Source organism: Anopheles darlingi, chromosome X, assembly GCF_943734745.1.
Source record: "Anopheles darlingi chromosome X, idAnoDarlMG_H_01, whole genome shotgun sequence".
Lineage (NCBI taxonomy): Eukaryota > Metazoa > Arthropoda > Insecta > Diptera > Culicidae > Anopheles > Anopheles darlingi.
In genome coordinates, this window is record NC_064873.1 from 8,622,310 (window position 1) to 8,645,417 (window position 23,108).

At 50.1% G+C, this 23,108-nt stretch overlaps 2 protein-coding genes across 2 annotated transcripts in view; both read right to left on the reverse strand.

The window, feature by feature from the left end:
• The window catches only part of LOC125957020 (eye-specific diacylglycerol kinase-like), a 92,312-nt gene extending 82,545 nt beyond the window's left edge, over positions 1–9,767 (reverse strand). The window contains exon 1 of the mRNA XM_049689376.1: positions 9,729–9,767. The gene's annotated coding sequence lies outside the window, so the exon portion shown is untranslated. The remainder of the gene's footprint in view (positions 1–9,728) is intronic.
• The window catches only part of LOC125956962 (cadherin-86C), a 72,463-nt gene extending 62,625 nt beyond the window's left edge, over positions 1–9,838 (reverse strand). The window contains exon 1 of the mRNA XM_049689303.1: positions 9,113–9,838. The gene's annotated coding sequence lies outside the window, so the exon portion shown is untranslated. The remainder of the gene's footprint in view (positions 1–9,112) is intronic.
• Positions 9,839–23,108: the final 13,270 nt, after the last annotated feature.

Genomic DNA, 23,108 nt, shown 5'->3' on the forward strand with positions numbered 1-23,108 from the left:
GAAGGGGTGCCGATGGTGGTGGTGGTGGTGGTCGCTGGTCCACTTTCGGATTCACCGGACCGACCGGACCGACCGTAGTAGTAGCCGAGTAGCCGAAGCGGAGGTCCTAAGCCAAGAGGGTGCCAAGTGCCAAGCTTTGGAGCTTTGGAGGTAGTGCTCCCCATGGTAACAGCACTGACCACAACAGGACGCAGGACCCACGAACTCCTGTGTGTACGTGTGTGTGTGTACGTGTGTGTGTGTACGTGTGTGTGTGTATGCGTGTGTTTGAATCAGCTGCTTGTTCGGTGCTGAGCTGCCACCTTATCACTGAACAGTCAACGAATACCAAAGTTACCTTTCTTCTCTCTCTCTTTCTCTCTCTATCTTTCTCTTTCTCTCTCTCTCTCTCTCTCTCTCTCTCTTTCTCTTTCTCTCTCTTTCTCTCTTTCCCTCGCTTGCTCGTGCGTGCTGGCGTTCGTGTGCAGAGCATCTGACTGTTTGCTGTTTGCTCGACCTGTCGTCGTGTCTACATGTTTGTCCGCGCGCGTGTGTGTGTGTGTGTGTGCGCGGGGGAGTATTCGCAACGGTTGGTCCAGTGACCAGTGGAGTGACCAGGCAGGGGGCCAGGCACCACAGAGGGCCCCAAACGTTTGGCTAAATCCGAGGCGCGCGTTTTGTGACCGCTTGTTTGACGAAACGTGTTTGTGGAAATCACAGTAAATTAGAGGGATGGGGATGGGGATTAGAGGGATGGGGATGGGCCACGCAATGTATGGGGCGCATCCTATTCGTGACCGTAACCCGTAACCCCGCAGCCATTGACTTCCGAAACCCGTAGGCCGAGATGGAAAGGGCTTCGTTTCCTCTGCTGTCGAGTTGATAAGTGTCTAGAAGCAGGAACAACCGACCGGGGAGGGGGTATCTTGATAGCGAGGGTGGGTTTTTGGGGGGTGGCCGTGAGTAGAAACCGACCGCCTACCCCGGCTGGTGTCGATGAAATCGGCACCTTCTCGGCAACTTTCAACCCGTCCACCCACCCTTCCAAAGCTGACTATTGTTGTCGTCGTCGTCAAAAAAGTGTCTCAACAAAAAGTTGTTTCCACTCCCCCTCCCCTCTGAAACTCATTTAACCTTCCCCCGCCCCTCCCGGTGTCCCCCCTGCAAGGTGTCGTTGAAAGTAAAAGTGATCTAGCACACGCTCATATCCTCCCCCACCCCCCTAAAGAGGGGAGGGGGTCTAAATCGGATTATGAGCTGTGTTATTGAGGCTCTGACCCTGCAACCCCCGGGGGGTTGTGGAGGGGAAAGGGAGATGAGGAGGGGTTGTAGTGATGCGCTCATAGCGTGGCCACGCTGCCGTCCACCCTCCTCCACCCTCCTCCTCCTCCTCGTTGTCCGTTGTCACTATCAATCGGTTTGTTCCCGTTTTGAGTCCTTAGTTGACTGTGTTAATGTGGCTAGCACGCGACGCACACTGACAACACCCCCTCACCCCCTATTTATGGGGGTTGCGGCTACTGCTGCTGCTGAAGGGAGAAAGAAATATATATCTGTGTGTGTGTGTGTGTGTGTTTTGTGTACTTTTGTGTCCGTACGGGAAGTGTGACCGATATTGATGGCCGACCTTTTGGCCACCCACCAGTAATATCCCATCCAGTGGGCCATGGGGCTCAACCTTGACTTGAGGACCCCAACCCCTCGCTCTCCCTCTCTCCCTTCTTCTTCCTTTACGATCGCTTCTGGCGATAGCTGAAACAATTGCTTCAATTTTCGCCCATTTTGCCCACGGGGATAACGGAAGTGTGTGTAGGTGTGTGTGTGGCGAACACTGACATGCCGCTGCCGATGATTATGATGATTGTTGGGTAGGATAGCAATGTCGGGTGAAAAATGGAATGAGGAGGGGGGTGGCGACCTTGGAACACTCTAGCATATCTCACCATTGGCAGAAAGGAGGAGGAGTAGGAGGAGGGGGTGGGTGGGAGGGACGAGCTACCGTTTGTGCTATATTTTGTAAAACACACACACACACACACACACACACCGAGACTCTGCCCCCATCGCAGATCGGAATCATATCCGGCGCCTAAATCCTCGTCCCCACACCCCCCGCCCCCTCCTTCTGTGGCGTGTCCTGGCTAATATCCGATGTTCCAGAGATCGGAGCAAGGACACGGCCACAAAGACATCCCCCCTGAAGAGGGTGTAGCGTAACCCCAATTTTTCACTCTATCAGGGGGTTGAAGGGGGATGATGACGGCAGCCACGACATCGTTCGAATCACCACCACCTACCCTCTCTCCCTATCTATTGGAGGCATCAAGCAGGAGGAGAAGGCCACTCTTCACTCTATATTTACCTTTTTTTTACGCGTGTTCCCGGTGTTCTTACTCGAAGTAAGTCAAGGCGCGCCGGTAACTTCGCGGCCCTCACCACCACCTACTCCACCCCACCCTCTGGATCCGGGTCCTCAGGTGTTTCGTCTTTAAAAATCGCTCGCGCGACCTTGCGACCAACCCAGCGATCGTGATTGCGCGATACCAACAGCAGCAGGGACTAGGGTCCAGGTCCGGTCGTGGTCGCGGGGTCCGGAAACGGTCAACGGAGTGACCGCTAATGACTTTCGAGCGCACACTGGTGGACTGGGTGGACGAGGATTCCCAAACCCCCGATAATCGGAACACAAATGGTGACCATTTGTCATAAAACGGTTATCAGCACGGCTGCTGCTGCTGGTGCTGACGGCTGCACGTCCACCAACACCCCATCCTATTAATGGATCCCTTCGCCGCGATAACGCATTCACCAACGCCGCAAGGTCACCGCAGAGGGGTGTCACACTCCCGGCCCCAGGACCCCCCCGGTACAAGTTAAGCACTTAAGCACCTTCTGATCAGTCCCCTTTCTCTCTCTCTCCCTCTCTTGCTCTCCTTTTTCGCTCCCCCTCGTCTGCTGCTGCTCGCATTCTTGAAGCAGTTGTTGAAAGTGATTTGGAGCGTTGAGGGTTTTTCAATTGCCTTTCGCGCTGCTGCTGCTGCTGCAGGGATGGGAGGGGGGCAGGGAGAAAACGGCAAGGGATGTGTCCTATCGATGGTCTGTCCTGGACCCCGTTCTAGATGCTCGGTTAGGTTGTTTCATAAGTAATTGCGGCTTTTGTTTTTGTTTCATACAGATGTCCGTTTTGGGTAAAAATTTTCAATGTCGAAAGATAATATTTGGCTAGTTTTTCGCACCATAAATTGATTTAATCTCATGTTTAAGGTTCTTGTTCATTCCACTGGTTATTTAACGGCCAAATTTTGAAATGTTTGGCCCCTAAATGTTTGCAATTAGAACCGGAAAGCCAATCGAATCGGTTGAGGTGTATAAATTAGTTTTTTACCCCGTTTTGTTGTTGTTGCGAGTTTCCAGACGTTATTGCAACGTTACTCAATTTATCCTTGCGCCATGGATCGGAAAAGGATGAAGAAAGATCAGCAAGACGACGAAGACGGTCGCCGTGTCGACCAAGTCATTAATCGAGTCAGATCGAGAGTCAAAGAACAGTGCATTATGGGTATGTAGTGGGTAAGGTAAAGGCTTACTAAACACAATAGGCAGCTGCATCATATCTACAGTCTTGTGCTGGTAAAACAGCTTCATATTCGATATTTAACAAAACCACTTTACCCGTTTCGATTCGCTTTTTCACAGATATTCAATTTTTGTTACATTGGTGTTATGGTAATCAGATCCTTCAAGATAGTGGTTACTTTTGAGCCGCTTTCAAGGAACCTTTTCAGCCACTCATCTCATAAAGCCCGGGCACTGTGTGACTGCCAGTTTGCGTTCCGATTTGTTGCAGAACCTCTCGTATGGTAAAACTTTTACGGAAAGGTTGTGAAAAGTGTGTTAAGGGGGGGCTTCGGTATTTTATTTTATTTCTTCGCATTTACTTTTTACAATTTTTTATGAGTGCTCATATTTTCAAGAGTATTGTGTAAAACTTTGGGATCAATCGAAGCAAAACTGACAAAGATATGGATTTTTGAAAATCCGCCTTTCATACAAGGCTCAAAGCATCTCGCGACTTTGATTCGCGATTCCCAAACCTCAAAGCCGGTGCCCATCGTAGCATAAAAACTACTGGACCGATCGATTTGAAATTTTGAACACATAATCTCTACACTATTTGCTAGGTAGCCCCGTCGAGTTTTTATAAAAGTTGTTGATACTTTTTTTTAAAATAATTTTTTTAATTATGTAGAGTGTCGTTTTTGAGGCAATATCGAAAAATGCATCACTTTTTAAAGTTCAAAAATCTGCCAAAAATCGAAAAATGGGAAATTTAACAAAAACTCGACGGGGCTACCTGGATAAACTTATAATCTAACAAAAGAATATTCATTTGTGTATTTCTGATGACCCATCACGTGGTTACGATGGGCACCGCAAAAAGTACATTTTTGCAAACCTGCCTTTCTAGATTGGATGCCATGAACGTAGTTTTGAACAAATCTTCCCCAAGACAGAACCAAATATTCTTTAAAAGTTGTAGTTTTATATGCAATTATTTTGCAAAATTTAAGTTGACTGGTTTCTTCACTAAAAATCGTCAAAAATAAGCCCTTTTTTGACCCGAAATAACCAAAGTCCCCCCCCCCCCCCCCCCCTTAAACCGAACCGGGGTTTGGTTTTTAAAGATAAAAAGCAGAAAATCCATAACTGGCTAAAAACCCTGCCAGATGCCAGAACGAAGCCTCGAATGAGCCTCGAACAGAATGCAATGTAAATTTATGAATGATAAACCTTCATTCTAAGTTAAGTAGGTATTTTTCTGTCCATTTAAAAATGCGCAACTACTTATGCAACAACTCAATAGTTGCGCGAACACGAACGAGCACGAGCATTTGCGCTTGTTGGTGTGGTGCTGTGGAGGGGTGGTGGTGGTTCTGTGGGAGTGGCAGGATTTGTTCTGAAAATTCCAAACTCGCCCAGGGCAGGCAGACGGGCAGGCGGGCGTGCGGGAATGGTGTCCGCAGCCAAGGACAACACGATAAGCGCGCAGGCAGGCTAGATCCTGCCCTAGATCCGTGGCATCCGGACGTGTCGTCGATTTCGGTATCCAAGGCCTTGGTATCAGGGTTTGGGTCGTTAATGGCCGGCCCTCCCCTTTGAGAGGCGCCGCCTGGCACCATTTTCCGAATTTTTGGTCCAGCGGTCCGCGAAAAGCTGTTAAAAAGTAAACGCTTTGTGGTGGTTTTGGGCAGCGCAGCAGAACCCTTATCCCCTACCCCATTCAGAGTACAAAATGCAGGACGGTAGAAGTCGCCGGAATAATCATAAAACAAAAAAATTGCACAAAACTTTCAGATGATAATAGATTTGATATCTGTTATTTGATAGATTTAGAGCAACTGGCGTTCTATTTGGCACAAACGGACAAACTGTCAGTAGCTCTATGCTGATGCGCCAGTTGCCTAGCTATAAAATCTCATTTAAAAGGCGTTAGAATATAGAAAATAATCGGCCTAAAGTGTATGCCCCCGATAGCAACGTTTCAGAGTAGAGGAAACTTTCATTGACTTTCATTTATTTGCGAGTTGCGAAACTTTATGAACGGCCACGACAGCAACTCGATAGGGTTTACAATTCGTAATACACACACACACACATAGCTTAGTCAGCAGATAGAATAGAAGCTGTTCGTTTGTTCGTTCGGAAATGTGCAATTTCGAACTGATCGTGAGATTTAAACAACAATTTTGATTAATTTTGAACCATTCGAGCATTCGAGTCAACGACTAACAGCGAGAACTTTTGAACAGCGCCTAACAGCGCATTTCCTACCGGGCTGGATGGAAAATCCACCGTAAAGCAAACCCGGCTGCACACCGCTTAGCCTGCGGACCTCCTCAGCGGCTTTAATTCCATCTCTCTCTCTCTCTATCTCTCGCTGTCTCTGCGCAACGATCGTGCCCTGACCTGAACCGTTCCGTCGGGAATCGGGATGTCGCTTGAGACCTTGTGCCTTGTGCCTTGTGGATAACAAAGAGAGTGTGGGTGTGCGCTCGCCCATGTGTGTGTGTGTGTGTGTGCTGCATACAAAAGCACGAAGCTGATCTCGCGGTTGCTCTCGCGGCCCGCGGTTCCTTATGGCAAACGTTTAGCGTCGTAGCGCAGCAACAGCAGCAGCAGCACGAGCATCGCAGGGGGTGGTGGTGGTGGTGGTGACCGGGCCAGTCAGAACAAGAAGCAAGAGCGAAGCGATCGCGAGCGAGCAAGCGAGCGAGCGAACGAGAAAGAGAGAGAGTAAGACGTGTGTAAGTGAGTGAAAGAGAGAGAGATAGAAGCAGCAAGGGGTTCCGGGAAGGGGGGTCTGGTCTGGGCACGCGGGGTGGAAGGCAAGACGAAAACGGGTTTTTGTCCCGGCGACCCGAAGTTCCCCAAGCTCCTCGCTAGCTAGGTCGATGGCAGCAGCAGCAGCAGCAGCAGCAGCAGCAAGAGAGTCAGAACGTTGGAGTTCGGTCCCCGGATGGAGTTTTTGGGGCGACGCCAACAACGACGACGACGACGACGACGATGCCCGGGCGATCGTCGATGAGCGATCGAAGATGAATGAGCATTTTCGAGACGACCCGCTACAGAGCGTTGTGTGGACAAGCAGCAGGGGTTGAAGGGGCACCGGAAGGGAGGGGAAGGGGGGTGGCTAGTAACGGTAATGGTTTGCGCCCTGCGTCGTCGTCGTCGTCGTTCCTTCGTTCGGTTCTTGTGAAGGAACCGGTCGATCGGTCGATCGGTGAGGTCCGACCACCGCTTTCTACTACCCTTACAATAGAAGGGCGAGCGCGCACCCTCTCCGACCTAGGACCGCTGCTAATGAGTGCAGTGACCTCCCATCCCACCCGGTGAGAGGGTAGAGGGTGGGAGGATGATATTTTCGGGTGATCGGGTGGCCACTGGCCAATGAAAAATGCGCCACGCGAGCATCCTGCCGCGAGCATCGCAACCACTACCGCTCGTTGTGGCCGTAGAAGCGAGGCTGCGCACACCCTCAAGGGGTGTGTGTGTGTAGCTCAGGGGGTTGAGAGTGATTTATGGGGGTGGTTGCTTGGTGCCGATTCGATCCGCGATCCGGCCTCACCGTAACCGGAGCTGGAGCTGGAGCAGCAGCAACATCCAGCAGCCAGCATGCCGCAGGGGGGGGGGGGGGGGGGGGGTTGCGCGCGTCCACCCACGCTCTCTCGGATCGACGTCGATTAATCATCGAGAAGCTGGGCACTGCTCCCAGGTGTGTGTGTGTGGTTCAGTGGAACCTGGACCTGGCTGTGGCCGTGACCGATCATCGCGTGGCGTGGCGATAAGCAGTGTCGCGAAGGGAAGGGGGGGGGGGGTGTGGTATGGTAACTGTTTCCACTGTTTCCACTCCCGCGGCTCGTTAATTCAATTTGGACACCCCCTCCCCCGGCAACCGGCACCGGATAAGTGGACGCGTTTGCGACACCTAATGATGACCTGAGTGCGAGTCCGAGCAAAGAGTGAGGTTATGGTGTTCCGTCGAGTCGTCGTCGGCGGCTAATCCGCGCAGCAGCAGCACACGAGGTCTTACTTCAATGGGTTATCCCTCGGAGGCTCGCTAGCTGGCTGGCTGGCTAGGCTTGCTGGTAGGCCTAGCTAAATAGGATTTGGAGCGAGCGAGCGAGAGGGTGCAGCACCCCCTCCCCAAATATAGCACCCCCAAACCAAAACTACCCCCTCGTGGTGCTGTGAAAGGTAAGGCAGCACCGGTACGGCTTCTGGCTGCTCGGTTGCCGCTGTCGCCGCCACCGCCGAGGAGAAGGTGCTAAACTGCTCCACTCTCCACTCTGTTTTGCCGCTGCGGGGGATGAAAAGGTGCTGCAGCAGCAGCAGCAACAGCAACAGCAGCAGCAGTTGCTGATGAGGTGAGAATCGATACGACACGCTCGACGCACCCCCCCCCCCCCCCCCCCCCCCCTTTACCCGCTAAAGTAGGGTTGTGGTGGGTTCGAAGTGAGGGATTTGTGAGGCGCTCGACACTCGACCTTATTGGTAAGGGATGGGGGGTGGGGGGTACCCCGTGCTTCATCCTGCGCTCCGTGCATGTGTGTGTGTGTGTCTGTGACGCAATGTCGAGCACCGCCACAACCCCCTTCATCCCCCTCACCCCCTCACTCCATGCATGCCACCAACCACCACGAAAAACATGTGACATTCCGAGCGCACTGGGGTGGCGCAAAGGAACCCCTGCCCCCACACCCATCTTACGACAGCTGCTGTTTGTTCGATGGATTCCGAACCTCTTTAGCGCGAAGTGAGCGCGAACCGCGAACGCGCCCTTTCCGAGACCCCGAGGGTAAGGGAGGGGCGTGCGGTTTGCGGTTTGTCACTGTTGACGCACCAAACGCACACACGCACACGCACATCAAACGCGACAGTGAGCAGTGGCGTATGCAACAGGTACAGTAAGACAATTGGTAGCAAGCAGCATCAGCTGGAACTCCGTGACAAAAAACCTACCCCCGTTCCGTGTGACACTCGAGCAGGTCCGAAGATGTTTACAAACAAAGCAGCACAACAACAAACAACAACAACAACAGCCGGACACACACACACACACGGGGCACGCACGCACGCACGCTGAGGCTGAGGGTGAGACCAGCGACCTTACCGCCCCAGGAGTGAATCCATTACTGTCTCTGTGTGTGTGTGTTTTGGGCTGCCGTGGGGGGCTTTGGGACCCTGCGAATCGATCTGCACCCTGGCCCTGCCCCCCTGATGACATCTTTGCAACCCTTCGATACGCATCCCACCCCGCAATCCACTGCCTCCCGTTTCTTCTTCAACAAATTAGTTGCTCCCCATCCACCCCCACCCCCATCCCTCCGGCAATTATGACAGTTTGACACGCCAATGACGGGTATGTGTGGGCGCAGGGGGGGGGGGGGCACAAGTCAAGCCATCCTCCTCCTCCACCCCCCACCCCCACGGCTACCACCCTCCATCATGACGTCATGACGTCGCTTCGGTGGAGCGTACTGGCGATTCCGCACGCATGTTTGTCATCGATTGAAGGGGAGGAGGCATAATTGAGTTCTCGCACACTCTTCCCTCTCCCACCCTTTGTCCTTACCTTTGCTTCCTCCTAGGTACTGCTCGCTAGCGTCGTGAGTGTTGACGATGAGGGCGAGGAGTGAGGGTTTGATAGAGTGTCGCAGGAATCTCACACCTACACTAGGAGTACACTACGCACACACACATACACACATACACACACAAACACGGACGCACGCACGGTCATCGTGCGATGATGGTTGCTGTTGCTTCAGTTTGGCGAGTTTGATTGTTGGCGGGGCGCACGGGAACCGGAACGTTGCGGTTGTTGTTGTTGCTGTTGTTGTTGCTGTTGTTGTTGCTGTTGCTGTTGCTGCTTTTACACCACATCATCGTGCACTGGCGACGCCACACTAATCATTTGCACTCCTGCAAAGCCTCTTGCTCCTTGCGCGGCCACAACAACAAGTGTGGTGCTCCAGGTAGGCGCCCCTCGCCCATCCGTACACTGCCACTGCACTACGCGTCCCTTCTCCCTCTCTCTCTTTTTCTTTCTTTTCTCTCTCTCTCTTTCTCTCTCGCTCTCTCTTTCTTCTTTCTGCTCCTGCTTATCAGATTATCAGAAAAGGAAACACGATCCACGAGTGTCGTCCCTTGGATTCCTGGCCCGGTCGGCCAGCCGGTCAGCGACTTACGCGCCCTGGTCTCACACCTACGCACACGCACTTGCACACACACACGCGCGCGCGCGCACGTCACAAGCGCACCGAGAGACACGAGTCCAGGCAGGCAGCCAGCAGGTACAAGACGATTACGTCCACCAGCGGCGAGCGACTAAACGTTAATGGACACGGGCAGCCGGGCCAGACCCGGGACCCGATCGCCCTGCCCTGCCATCATGCATCATCGTGCACGCTCACGATCATCGCTCAACGAAGGCAACGACGGCGGCGACGACGACGACGACGACGACGAAGGTTTCTCTCTCTCGATCTTTCTTCCTCTCTCTCTCACTCTCTCTCTCTCTCTCGATCTGTGTGTTTGCTCGATCTTTGCCAGCTTCTCCAGCTTCTCTCTTCTCGGAATCGATCCTTTAAGATCACCCCACCTTCCCCCGTTGCACGTTCACGGTTTTTTGGGGGGGTTCGCTGTTCAAAATGTAGCGAAGCCGCGAGTGGAGTGGAGTGTCTGAGTCTGTGCAGTGCAGGCGAATGCGACGTTTTGCGGCAAGCGAGCGAGCGAGGTTTCGGTGAACGGGTCGCGACGGTTGTGGCTCGATCCGCGATCCATGCTCTCGAAGGGTGGCCGAGCTGGCTGTCTCTGGCACTCTCGCGCCCTTACTTACCGCCGGCCAGGAATGAAAATGCAACGCACAAAGCAAGCTTTTCCTCCTCTCGCCTTCGCAACATCAGCCGCCAGTCGATTGATCGTTCGCTGGCTGGTCGACCAAATGCGCTAGCACTGTGTGTGTGTGTGTGTGTGTGTGTGTGTGTGTGTGTGTGTCTTGGGACCGGCAGAAGCAGTAGTAGTAGTAGCAAATGATAGTAGCTCTCGGGCTCTCGTGTATATCACCCCCAAAACGGAACCAAATTGGGGACAATCAGTGCCGGGAACCGATTTGATGTGAGATGTTATCTGGAGTTTTCCGAGAGTGTCGTTGTCCACGGCGCGCGAGATGATGGCATTGCGTACGATTTTCTTCCCCCCCCCCCTCCCACCTTAAAAACCTTTGACAACTGTTTTCCGGGGATTTCGTCGTCTCGACGATTTGCTTACTTAGTTCCCTTGGCCGCAGCATAGCGGTACTCTCGTGATGTCGGACTGTTTATAATTATACTTACTTATCAGTCGTCCCAAAATCAGTGTCCTGGTCTGCCGCAACACCCGATCCCTTCCACCGATCGACCGGGTATCGAGCATTCGAATGTCACTCAATCGCTTTTTTCCGGTTTTTTTTTTAAACATATACATTCTGTCAAGAAAGTACCGGGAATAGTCGATTTAAATCGGACTGGGCTGTCGGATCAAGTTGAATTTTTTTTCCTAGGTTGATACAACTGTCCTTAACTATTGTGCAAAATTTGAGCGAAATCCGTGAACCCGTTTGTTTACAGCAATTTTTTAAGTAAGTCGATGTCAGTAGTAAGCAGCGATTTTTGCTTTATGGCTTAAATCGACTCAAAACAGATGCCGTGAAGGGGCAAGTTAAGTTTTGGGGAAATTAAAAAGTTACAGGGAACTTATTCTGGTTAATACGGTGGTTATTCGATGATATTTTTTTAGTTTTAGAGCGAAAAATAGAAAATTAAAAAAAATGTAAAAAAAAACTTCTTTTGGATCGAGTTCTGTTGCAACACGTTTCATGTCCAAAAAATCAATCAAAATGTTACGAACCGATATGTTAAGTTCGTGAAACAACTCTCTGAAGCTGTAATGATGTTTTTCGAACACCATATCTTTCACTTTACCGATGTTTTCATCGGTTGAGGAAGTTAATGAACAATCAAAATAAGGCATCTGCCCAAACACTTTCGAAGGCTTTGTACCACGAGTTTTCGTTGGAGTATTATTGCCAAAGGTCTTTTGCAACATTGTCAATGCATCGGCACACGAACTTCATTTGCAAAACAAAACTTTACGAAAATTCTTTGTTCGCCGCTCACTACTGACATCGACTAACTTAAAAAATTACTGTAAACAAACGAGTTGATGGATTTTGCTCAAATTTTGCACAATAGTTAAGGACAGTTGTACCAATCTAGGAAAAAAAATTCAACTTGATCCGACAGCCCAGTCAGATTTAAATCGACTATTCCCGGTACTTTCTTGACAGAATGTACACCCAACGAAATTAAAATAGCACCACCTACTTTTTTTCTTCTCTGTAACAGGCGAATAATTGAGCTCTAACTCAATGCTTTCTGTTGTATGTTCTAAATCTTGTGTTCCGGATTAAACCAGCTTTGAAAAGTTTGAAGTCTTTGAAGTTTTGATCCCCGTTTATCCTTGGGGGAAAGCTTACTTTTCTTCGCTGTTTTTCTCGATTGGATCAAGTTTATTGCCACTTTTCAGTTAATTTTCAACAGCTGTGAGTGTCCGATAAATTCTGTGACCTTTTTTTTCTTCTTTTAGAGAGGCCTGCGTCATGATAGGTTTGGACAATTACCTTTTTCTCGAACTTCAGATACTCTGATCGACCCATAGAGGCTAAATCAAAAGGGACAAAAGTGATTTCGCCATTAATTGAACGCACTTAGGCTACACTTTCATCGTTGTGAAAACCGAAATAAAATTTCTTTGAAATGAGTGCCAAAAAGGAAATTAACATAAGGTGGTGCTATTTTTATTTCGCACCCTTTTTTCCGAAAAATAGGGCTAAAATGTCTATACTCCAAAACCGATGCTTCATAACACTTCAAGATCGGCATTGCAAACAAGGTTGTTAGAAAAATAATGTAATAAATCCTGGTGGTGCTATTTTGATTTCGTGCACTGTATAAGGACGGGCAAGCCGTATGTTTGTCCTTTCAATTGATACGTATTTTATATCTAGATTTCGATAGTCTAACTGGCTACAAATAAACTCATAGGATAAAAAAAAGTACATAAATGTTTTCCGTTTTTGTTTCTTATTTTTTAAAACTTGTTACCTTTTTTCTATTTTCGTTTCAAAGTTTTGCTAGAGCTTTACGCGTTTCGAGCTTCAAGCTTTGCTGAATGCTGCTAAAGCTTACGTGCCGCTGTAAAACTCGAGCTTTACTGAAGCGCAAAAAGTGCGCAGCTTTTTATTCGAAAAAGCTTGCTGTCGGAGCTTTTATAGCTTTCGAAATGCAAGCGTGCCATCGAAATCAGCACAAGGCGTTTCCGCTCCAGAACAGCTCCAGGTTCCAGGCAAATGGTTGAGTTGAAAGAACCACATCAAAATGTAGCGCGCATCCAGAACAAAATAGCTACAGCCATGCCACAGGCCCTGTCTGAAAAATCGGTTTCGCAAATGGCAGCCTATGAAAAACTTGTCTTAAGTTTGAAAGGAGCCATAGCTGTCCCCTTGCGCGCTGGGTCCTACACACAGTGAGCAGCGCAGTGCTCGCGATAGATCCTTTCCGGGAACATGAATTTTCACGCGGAAAACGCAATTTGAAATTGGAAGTAAATGAAGAGAAAAGAGACACCGGAAGGGGGGATGGGGTAGACTTAACATACATAGTTACATTAAAGGGGGGATAGTCTTTTGATTTCACCTACCCTCCCTTGCATATGCAACTAGCAACATAAATTACATACTCGGGCTGTCCCGGGCTGCCCCGGGGGAACATATGGAACGATATCCGACGACGGCGACGGTGACGACGGCGATGACGATCCTGCCGCCAGCGACGGCGGATGTTCCGAACACGCCTACTCGGTGGGTGTGGCTTGCCTTGCCTCCGAGTAGTGGGCGTGTTTCGGAGAAGGGGCGTTTATGCAGCTGATGCTGGTGCTGGTGCTGCTGCTACTTCCGGATGCGCGATGATGGAATGCGCGATGAGGTACCTTACATGGAACGTCGGCAGTGAATCGTTACCCCCTCCCCCCCGCTCCATCACCCCACTTTCACCAGCATTGTCCTATTCCCAAAGGACCTGGCCACATTAGCATTCCCCGGGTACAGGGAAAGCGGAAGGAGATCGAAAGGAGCTGAGCCGGCTGAGGGTCAGAGGAATCGGGGTAGTTCGGGTATGGTGGAGCATAAAGTGCTCGCTGCGCTGGAAATCACGATCCTGGGCCACATTAGGTGAAATCGAATCCCCCCCCAACCGAACCGAAAATCAATACAAAACATCAATTTGGCTGGCTTGCTGGCTGGCTGGCTGGCACAGGGTGCTCCCGGAACGCAGGAACGTTCAAAATCCTTCCCTCCCCAATACCCCATTTCGCTGCAACAGGATCACTTTGGCCTTTTGTTCGTTGGTCCGAAATGAAATGATGGGCGAAAAATGGCGAAAAAAAACAGCCGCACCTACAAGCAGTAACAGTAATACCAATGGTAGTAGTAGTAGCAGTAGTAGTAGTGGCACTAGTAGCTGCCAATCAAAGTGCAATTAACACTGCACACCGTGGTTGAACGCCGGCAAAGGCTGTTGTTGTCTGTCCGCCGTATGAAAACAATAATGCCACTACTGCCAGCTGGCTGAAATGGCCATCGACTCTGTGGTGGTGGTGTTGGTGGAGCATCATGGCCGCGAGTTTTGGCAGACAAAGCGTTCTTGGATAAATGGGGACACAAGCTTCCAAACCCCATTTGTCGTTTGTCGTCACAATTGTAGTGCTGCCGCATTGTTTTAACCAGTAAAAGATCGGAAAGGCTTCTACACGCATACACACGCTACACATTACTGTCATTACAAGGACATCAGGGGAGATAGGAATTTTATTTTGATAGATTTTTTAATATTATAGATTGTTTTTTTTTTAAATCTTATTCATTTGTTTGTTGAAAAAATAAACACTTATGACACTTATCACAACGAAACTAGTCATTCTCTTCACTTTTAAAGCTAGAAAGCTGGAAATGTATGGATACGCATTATGTGGCTTCGACTGAACAGCTCGTTGTAGAATTTCCCCAGTAGAAACAATATTTCATTTAAGTTGACTGTTACGCTATCCCCTGTCCGCTATAAGTGACACAGTGGCCGAGGGAAGAACGGCCGCCTATCTACTCAATGTGAAAATGCTAGAACAATCTTTGATTTATCTCAGCCTTTGAATCTTCGCGCCATCTTGAAATCACTAGCAACAAGTTCGCTAGAATCGTGAAAATGAGTGATCTGTAATGTTCGGTGAAAGTTCGGGGAAATTTGCAGAATTTGATACATAGTCATTGGAACGTGGGAAAACATCATAAATCCCAAGCGCTTTCAATATAAAAACGAATATTTGAACGAATCACGTGAATTGTGCACATTCACTCCTACTGTAATGGTACGTAAATGCAAAATGCTCGCTATTATCTGTGTCATAATCGGGTGCAGATATGAGTGCGTTTTCATAAATTTTCTCCACCCATTCCACAATTGCGAAGGACACAGAGGTTTTGTTCCTTTGAAGGCAATAGCGCCTGCGAAGCGTTGGGTTCATGTTCCATTCAGTGAATATTGTTTGTGAATTTAATGTTCCACTCCAAATTTTCCAATTTATTTAGCATTTTTGATTCATAGTGAACCAAGCTTCAAGAGTGAGTTTGTGAGTTGTGCGTTAATGTTTCTGATCGAATCGAAGTAAAAAATATTGATTTTTGGAACATCAAAACAGTCCAGACATTTGGACACATTCTCCAGACACTCCGGAGGATTTCATACTCCAGCCAGCTTTGCACACTTTCTCTTGTAGTACGGCGAGTTTTAACTAAATTTGTTGATACTTTTTGTACAATTAAAATATAAAACTCGATATTTGTTGATGCAGTTCGATGGACACCGCGGTAACTGCTCTCTCTCTCAAGACACATCTCCCTTAAATTAATGCCATGGTAGTTGTTTTGTTTTGTTTCGCAAATATTCCTCCAAATTACAATGTAAAAAATTTACAGTTTAATATGCCATCCAAAGCGAGCGAAATGATGCTATGAATCGTTTTATCGCTAGATCATTTCAGATTTCAAGAAAAGACAAATGATAAAATGTGTGCGGTACTTCGCGGTATTGCTTTCTCTTTTGTGTATGTGTGTGTGTGTGTGTGTGTGTGTGTGTGTGTGTGTGTGTGTGTGTGTGTGTGTGTGTGTGTGTGTGTGTGTGCTAATGCAGTGTCGTTAGGTTACAGTGCTTACCGTCTCTCTAATCACTTCCGTAATATCATTCTATCTGTTGTGTTCCTGTTGCAATGCCAGACAAAACAAGACCGCCGGATAAGACGCATACGTGACGCGTTTCCATGCCAATAAAAAAAAAACATGCCGCAGCGCGAAGAGCAAATCATCAACGAGTGATATTAAGAGCGTCGAAGTCGATCTTGAGAATCCTAGACCCTATACAGCATCCCCGCTAGAAGTGTTTGTTTTGTTCCCTGCTTTGTTACGGCGGCTCTACATTGCGTAAAAAGTTTGCGTCGCACGTGCAATCTTTTCACGGCACATGGAAAGTTCATACATAAAAAATATTGGTGTGTGTAGAACAACGTGCGATCGCACGTCGAATGAGCTACTTTGAGCGCATGCGATACACTGAAACGAATAACTTTAAACACACATGCGCGCATAGCTTTTTTCAAAAAAATAAATTTTAAGCTGCTCCGTAAACATGTAACGCGGCATTTTACTGTAGCCCGCTTCGTACATGTAAACAAACCCTTGCGATCTGTGCGTGGAGACTTTTTCATGTTTTAAATTCAACTAGCTGTTTACATCAAAGTAAATTGCATGAACCTATTGTGTGGTGTGCGCTTCAACTTGCATTTGGACTTGGATGGGACTTCGATGTATTGAAATGAATGAAAATGATAGAATCTGCAATGGGCAGAAGATTCTTCTTCTTCATCTTCTTCATCTTCTTCATGAGAATCAACCCGTGCGACCGTATGTCAAAAGTGTGTTTCATTCTGGTGGAAATAAGTAGACCTTTTCATGCGACGTGTCAGGCAAACTTTTTACGCAATGTAGGGACACCCTTACAATCCCCTCAGTGGCACGCTCTCTCCCGTGTGTGTGTGCATGTACGTGTGCGTGCGTGTGTGTGTGTGTGTGCGTGCGTATGTGCAACTCAAAAGCCCCTCCAGAGCTGGATTGAATCACAATTTGTTGCAATTTCCCGGGCTCTTGACTCCGGCGCATTCGCGGCTCGATAATAAATCGGTAACGTAAATGTAACGAGCTGTTTGCACTACTTGTTTTTGGCGCCAGTTGAAAAGGATTGTAAGCCCGTTGGCGTACTGTTGAAACGCGTTTGTTTGCTACCATATTAGTTAGCCGATTTGAATGGTATGCAATGCAAGTAATTGTTATCGAACAGTCGTGCGTCGTTTACATCAATCAATCGTTAGGTGATCGAAATTAGTGTGTTAGAGTAGCTGTTTCAATTGGAAAGGATGCCAGCCAGGACAGGATCAAACGAAACAAACACTTTATACTTAAAAAAAACAGACAAACTGACAGTTCTGTACGAGATTCGCCAGTTTATGGACTCTGGATATGTGGACGCTAGTAGAAAAGAAATTGACATTATATGTATTACCAAAAATTATTATATTGTGAACGCATAGAGGTGCTCTCTCTCTCTCTCTCTTTCTCTCTCTCTCTCTCTCTCTCTCTCTTTCTCTCTCTCTCTCTCTCTCTCTCCCCTCCTCTTTCTTCGTTTTCTTTTTCTCTGTATCGTGCAACTATGACCGAATAAAAGAAACCGTGTGTGTGTGTTTGCGTGCATCGATCGATGTCCCGAAAGCCCACCACCGACTGCCGGAATCCATGAAGCGTCACAGAAAGGACCCGGAGATAGGCATATTCTTATCGCATCGGATCGCGCATTAGATCCGCTCCTGAAACCTGGCTGAATTCGAGTGCATACCCAACCCAAACGGAACCCAACTGAACGGAGGTGGGAATGCCGGGCAGGCAGGCAGCCGAACCCAGATGGCGAATCGATTGGCGGCACCTTCTCGGAAAATGCGAGCGCGCGCGCAAATAAAAAAAAGAATCAAAACAAAACAAAACAAATGCTCCGCTCCCTTTTGCGGGGTTTAGCGGAGTAATCGGGTCTAATCGATCGATCCCGATTGAGACACCACCGCACCGCAAAACCGCACACCGGCACCTCAGGTCAGGTTACCATCGGCTGCAACACCGGCCGGGTGCGAGAGTCTCCGGACGCTCCGGTGCTGCGTCTCCGGACGCTTGCTTCAATTCGGAGACCGCGACCTTCCGTGTCCCGTGTGTAAGGTAAACGCATTAAATGGAAACCCTCCAGTCACTCATTCCGGACCTAGGCGGGGTCACATAAGTACCCGAGTGTCGGGGGGAGGCGACAGCATTAATTTGAGCACCCAAAGCACCCCCGAATGCGCGTAAGTAGCGGCGTAATCGCGACCAAACCATCAGCCACCATCACCGAGCGACCTCTTTTACGATCAGCTCCAGGTTCCTCGCCAGGTTCAGACCTTTGGCCGAGTTTGCACGCATGCTGATACGGGCAGCACTACCAAAACATACAGACATACACGCTACAGTGCATACAGTGCAGGATACACTGACCCTGGGAGACTGGACCTATCGGAGGACTCAGGACGGATAGATCGCTTCACTCTAGTGGCCTCTACTGCTCCGATTCCGTTCCTGATTGCTACACACACACACACTTCTTCTCTTCATTGTCTTCATTGTCTTCATTGTCTTCATTGTCTTCATTTCTCTTTTTCCCCTTCTTCTCTACCTTCTTTCTCCTTTTATCCCACTCCCCCTAGTACTCCTCCATAGGGATTGAAGGACCTTCGGTTATTTGTGGTTTCCAATTATCACCTACGAAATGACGAGGGGACTCACCCCAACCGCCGGCTCTAGCATATGTTCGGCGGAGCGAAAACGGGCGCGCGAAAGGGAAGGGAGCGCCGTTGGTGTTGTATCATTGAGCAAAACACACACACACACACACACAAGCGCACAAGCGCGCTTATGCACACAATATCCTGTAAGCTCGTTAGCTCGTCTCCGCGAGCTATTAGCGAATGGGTGGATGGCGGAGGGGCGGCCACGTGCCTCGATTGTTTCACTAATTTCTCGATTGGCATTCCACGAACCAACCGATTAAGGCCCCGCGATTAAGGTCCCGATTGTTACAACTGATTATGTCACCGCTCAGATGCGCAATGTTTTTACTGTACTGGCTGTTGTTGTTGTTTCTCCCGTGGACCCGGCCATCAATTGTTGACTAACCCCCGGAATTGATTTTGGTCTATGGTGGCCAAAGGATTCTCCAAAAATACTTTATTCAAGGATCCCTTAGGACGAGATGTCCAAAGCGCAACACACACTCACAGACACACACACACTGGGGGGTGTTCAGGTGTGCTCCAAAAACCTGCTGGCTGGTAGTCGGCCAGCCCGTTCCCCAATTCCCTGGTTCCGGAAGTCGACCGCATCGAAACAGCATTTTCTGGAGGACAATCGTTCCGATCTATCTGGGGCCCCCTTTCCTCTTCCTGCTCTGGCCCCTCTCCTGCTCGGGATTGCACAAATTGCTGGATCGGGCAGGAGTGTATGTGTTGATAGTGGATGGTTGGCGGCGTGAATGGCGTTTCGGTTTCAGGCGCATTCAGCTGGACCGACGACCATCACACGGACGCTGTCATCACACCCGCTACGTGCCGGTCACACACACACGGAGGGCGAACGACGACGACGGCGAGTAGCTGATTGCTTGCCGGACCATCACCATCATCATCATCATCATCAATCGGGTTGATTGCAGTGTGCCCGCGTGCCCGGGGAAGCCCTATTGTCGGTCGTCGTCCCATGCATTGTTCTCTTGTGTCTTTTGATGAGGATAACAATGGCTCTCACGCTCACTCGCTCTCTCTCTCTCTCTCTCTCTCTCTCTCTCTCTCTCTCTCTCTCTCTCTCTCTCTCTCTCTCTCTCTCTCTCTCTCTCTCTCTCTCTCTCTCTCTCTCTCTCGCATTCATCAGAAGTGTATCGACAAGTGAAGCATATGGTTTTTGGGGGGAGTGTTTTGGGATCCCCAGAAACCAAACCTCAGCTCAGCGTAGAGAGTAAGGGATGTATTTTTTTTTTTTTTGGGGGACCAGCCACCCACTTGGCATTACTTGGTCTTGGTCACCATACCGCTGCTGGATAAGTCTATAATCGTGTAATCGTGATCAGGTGCTTTCACCCCCTTCACCCCCCTTTTAGCTCTGGAAACTGGACTAGACATTGGTGCTCGGCTCGGCGAAAAAAAAAACAAAACAAAACCGAAAACAAAAACCAGGAGATGACGGATAAAGGACCCAGGTAGGACCGAAGCGATACGCAAGTAAACAGCGAGGCAAATGCACTAGCCTGAAGCGTCCCTTCGTGCGTCTTGAGTGCGCGCTGCGAGCGAACCCTAGAACCGAACGCCCCACGCCCCAAACAGCCACGCAGCGTGTCCACACCGACCGAAACCGGTCCGGTACGAACCGGTATCACACCACAGGCCTGCACAGCTGCGTGTGTGTGTGTGTGTGTGTTTTGGGTTCGTTCATTCTGAGCGATCGCGATGCTGCTGTCGATCAATAGAGCAATCGATACCCTGGCCGCTGGCCGCTGGCTGGACCGGGCCTGGGCGCTGGGTAAATATTTTCCAAACACTCCAAACGTACTTCCCGCCTGCCAGCGCAGAGCAGTGGCGGCGGCGGTGGCGACGGCGGCGACTGCCCCTCCTTTGGCATCCTCGGTCGGTCGGACGACTTCTTCGATGACGACGAGGCGAGTGAATGGCGATCGATGATGGGCACGACGTCGCGGAGCATTTCGCAGGAGGGGGGAGGGAGAGGGTGGACGTCGCGCGGATGTTCGAGCGCGCGCGAACCGCCCGGGAGGAACCCCTCTCGACGACCGGATAATCACACTCGTCGTCGATCGCATCGTCGATGGGTTCTCCCTCACTTGACGCACCATCGCACCACCGCAAACAAACGCATACACACGCGCACACGCACACACACACACACATAAGGAGGTGCGTGCGCGAGTGTCTGTACCGCGGTCGGTGGTCGGATTGAAAGTAAACAGATCCTCAATCGGATCCTCGATTGCCTGAAATTGACCCCCTGGCCGATCGATGGAGTAGGTGGCGAGGCCTAGAGGCCCGGGGGGGGGGGGGGGGGGGGATCCTCGGGGGCGGGGGCCGGCCTGCTGGGATGAGTCAACACTCGAGACGCTTCTGGTACGGCAGCAGCAGCAGCAGCAGCAGCATCTCCATCACAATGCTGCTTAGGTGTGTGTTTCTCTCTCTCTCTTTCTCTCTCTCTCTCTCTCTCTCTCGCTCTCCCGCTCTCTCTACGTGCCGTGGTACCACCCAACGTGACCCATTAGAGAGGTGGCCCGGTCCGATGGTCCGAGATGAATGAACGATCGCCTTCGGACTGCTTGGCCCTTAGGGTGGCCCTGCGCTCTTTGTCTGACCGGAGACCGGACCGGAGCGGTCAGAAGCTAGTGGCATCCCGGCAGCGAGACCCCAGGTGGACACGCTTCCTCGCGCGGGCACCATGGTCGAGTGCGCTCGCGTCGCTGGTTCTGGTCCGGAAGTTCACTCGCTAGATTGCTAGACTGCTGTTGCTGCTGCTGTGTCATCGCCATTACGGTTGACGTCTTAAAGTGTGCTGGAAAGGAAAAAGGGGGGGACCCAATTAGATTGAGAGCTGCTAGCGAGCACACACACACACACGCACGCACACATAGTCGCCTGTCGCACACAAGCACACAAAGATGTCGACTCTGGGGCCTTCCTAGGGCGCGAAGTCACCTCGGAAAGGCCATTGACGCTGACACGAACTGACGTTCCAGACACACACACAGCGAGACTTAAACTGCTTCCAAACGAACAACAAAGTTATCGCGATAACTTTCTCGTCCTACTGTTTACATACGATTTGACAGCTCCAAAAGGGGTGGCAAGCTCGTTCTCGCTTGCTCGCTCGCTACACGTGCATTTCAGTTATCGCGTTAACTTCTGGACGGATTTGTATGGGATGACGTTTAATTTAGAAGTTCTCGTCGAGAAGTTCTCCAACATTCGTCGTCGTGTAGATGACGTTTTACACCGCAGATTGCTCTCAGACACAACCCCCATTCTTGAGCCTTTGTTTGTTTATCACCCCGGAGTAATTACACAGCAAGCCCAAGCCCGGTTTCCGGTGTGCCAATGTCCGGTGTGCTTACAGGGGCCTTGCTGCGTATCCAGTGCGCCTTTTTCGGCCAAACTTTCGACCTGAGGTGCCCAGGTGTGAAACTCGCCTGCAGCCAAACCATTGGCATTGTGGCATTGTGGCTGGCAGATTATAGTGATCTCATTACACACTGCACTGCATACGTAGAGGTACGCTTGTTCGAGCCATTTCCTAGCCAGCCTAGGTGTCAAAGTGCAACCGACGACTACGACAACGACTAATACAACGTTTAGTGGAGCCTCCAACGCAGTAGTATACCATTAAAATAGGCAATCGCTCCTTGCTTGCTCTAAACGGTCTGGTAAGGAACGGTCGGTTTGCCTGTCCCCCCCTCAGAGGTACACACTGTGCTCACACACACACACACACACACACACACACGCACACGGCAACGGCAACGCTCGTCAGCTCAATTCAGCTGTGGGCCTTCCGGACGGATAATGCTAAGCAAATTGGTCGATTTGCCGCCGGCACTACTGTTGCTACGGTGCCGGTATTGTTGCTGCTCGTTATTTGCAAACCTCCACGGGTGTGTATGTGTGCGTGTGTGCGCGCCTGTTGTAATTGCTATTATGCTGCACACCTAACTAGACATCAGTCATAAGGCGGTGGCGGTATGGACACCGGCACCGACCGGAGGGTTGGGCGCCCAGGACAAGGCGCAGGCCAGGGGGTTAGAGTAAGGGAGAGGGATGCGTTTAGATGCGGGATTGATTCGGTGTAACGCGGTGTTGTCCTGGTGTACGGAAGTCACCACCCGTCATCACGCCTCGACGACGTTCGATGATGATGATGCTGATGGTGGTGGTGGTCTCGGACGCCTGCCTGGAGGGGCGTTGGGTGGTACCGGAGCGGTACATTGAGATGCTCACGCGCGTAAAATTGACGAACGTTTTCCGGCGATTTGCTATCGCGCGATTCGTCATCGTCCAGGTCGACGGAGACGGAGAGGAATTTTCGTCCTCGTCGTCGTCGTCCTCGTCAAACGCGGTTCCATGTAGAAGCATACCACCCCTCTCCCCTCCCCTCTTTGCTTTTTGCTCTTTGCCCTCTCGCGCAAGTCCCTCCGCAACTTTGCTACGAGAACTCGAGAATCCGACACAAGTAATTCGAAATGCCGGATGTCCTTTCGTCTGCTTCGTCTGCTTCGTCTTACGCACACACACACACACACACACACTTT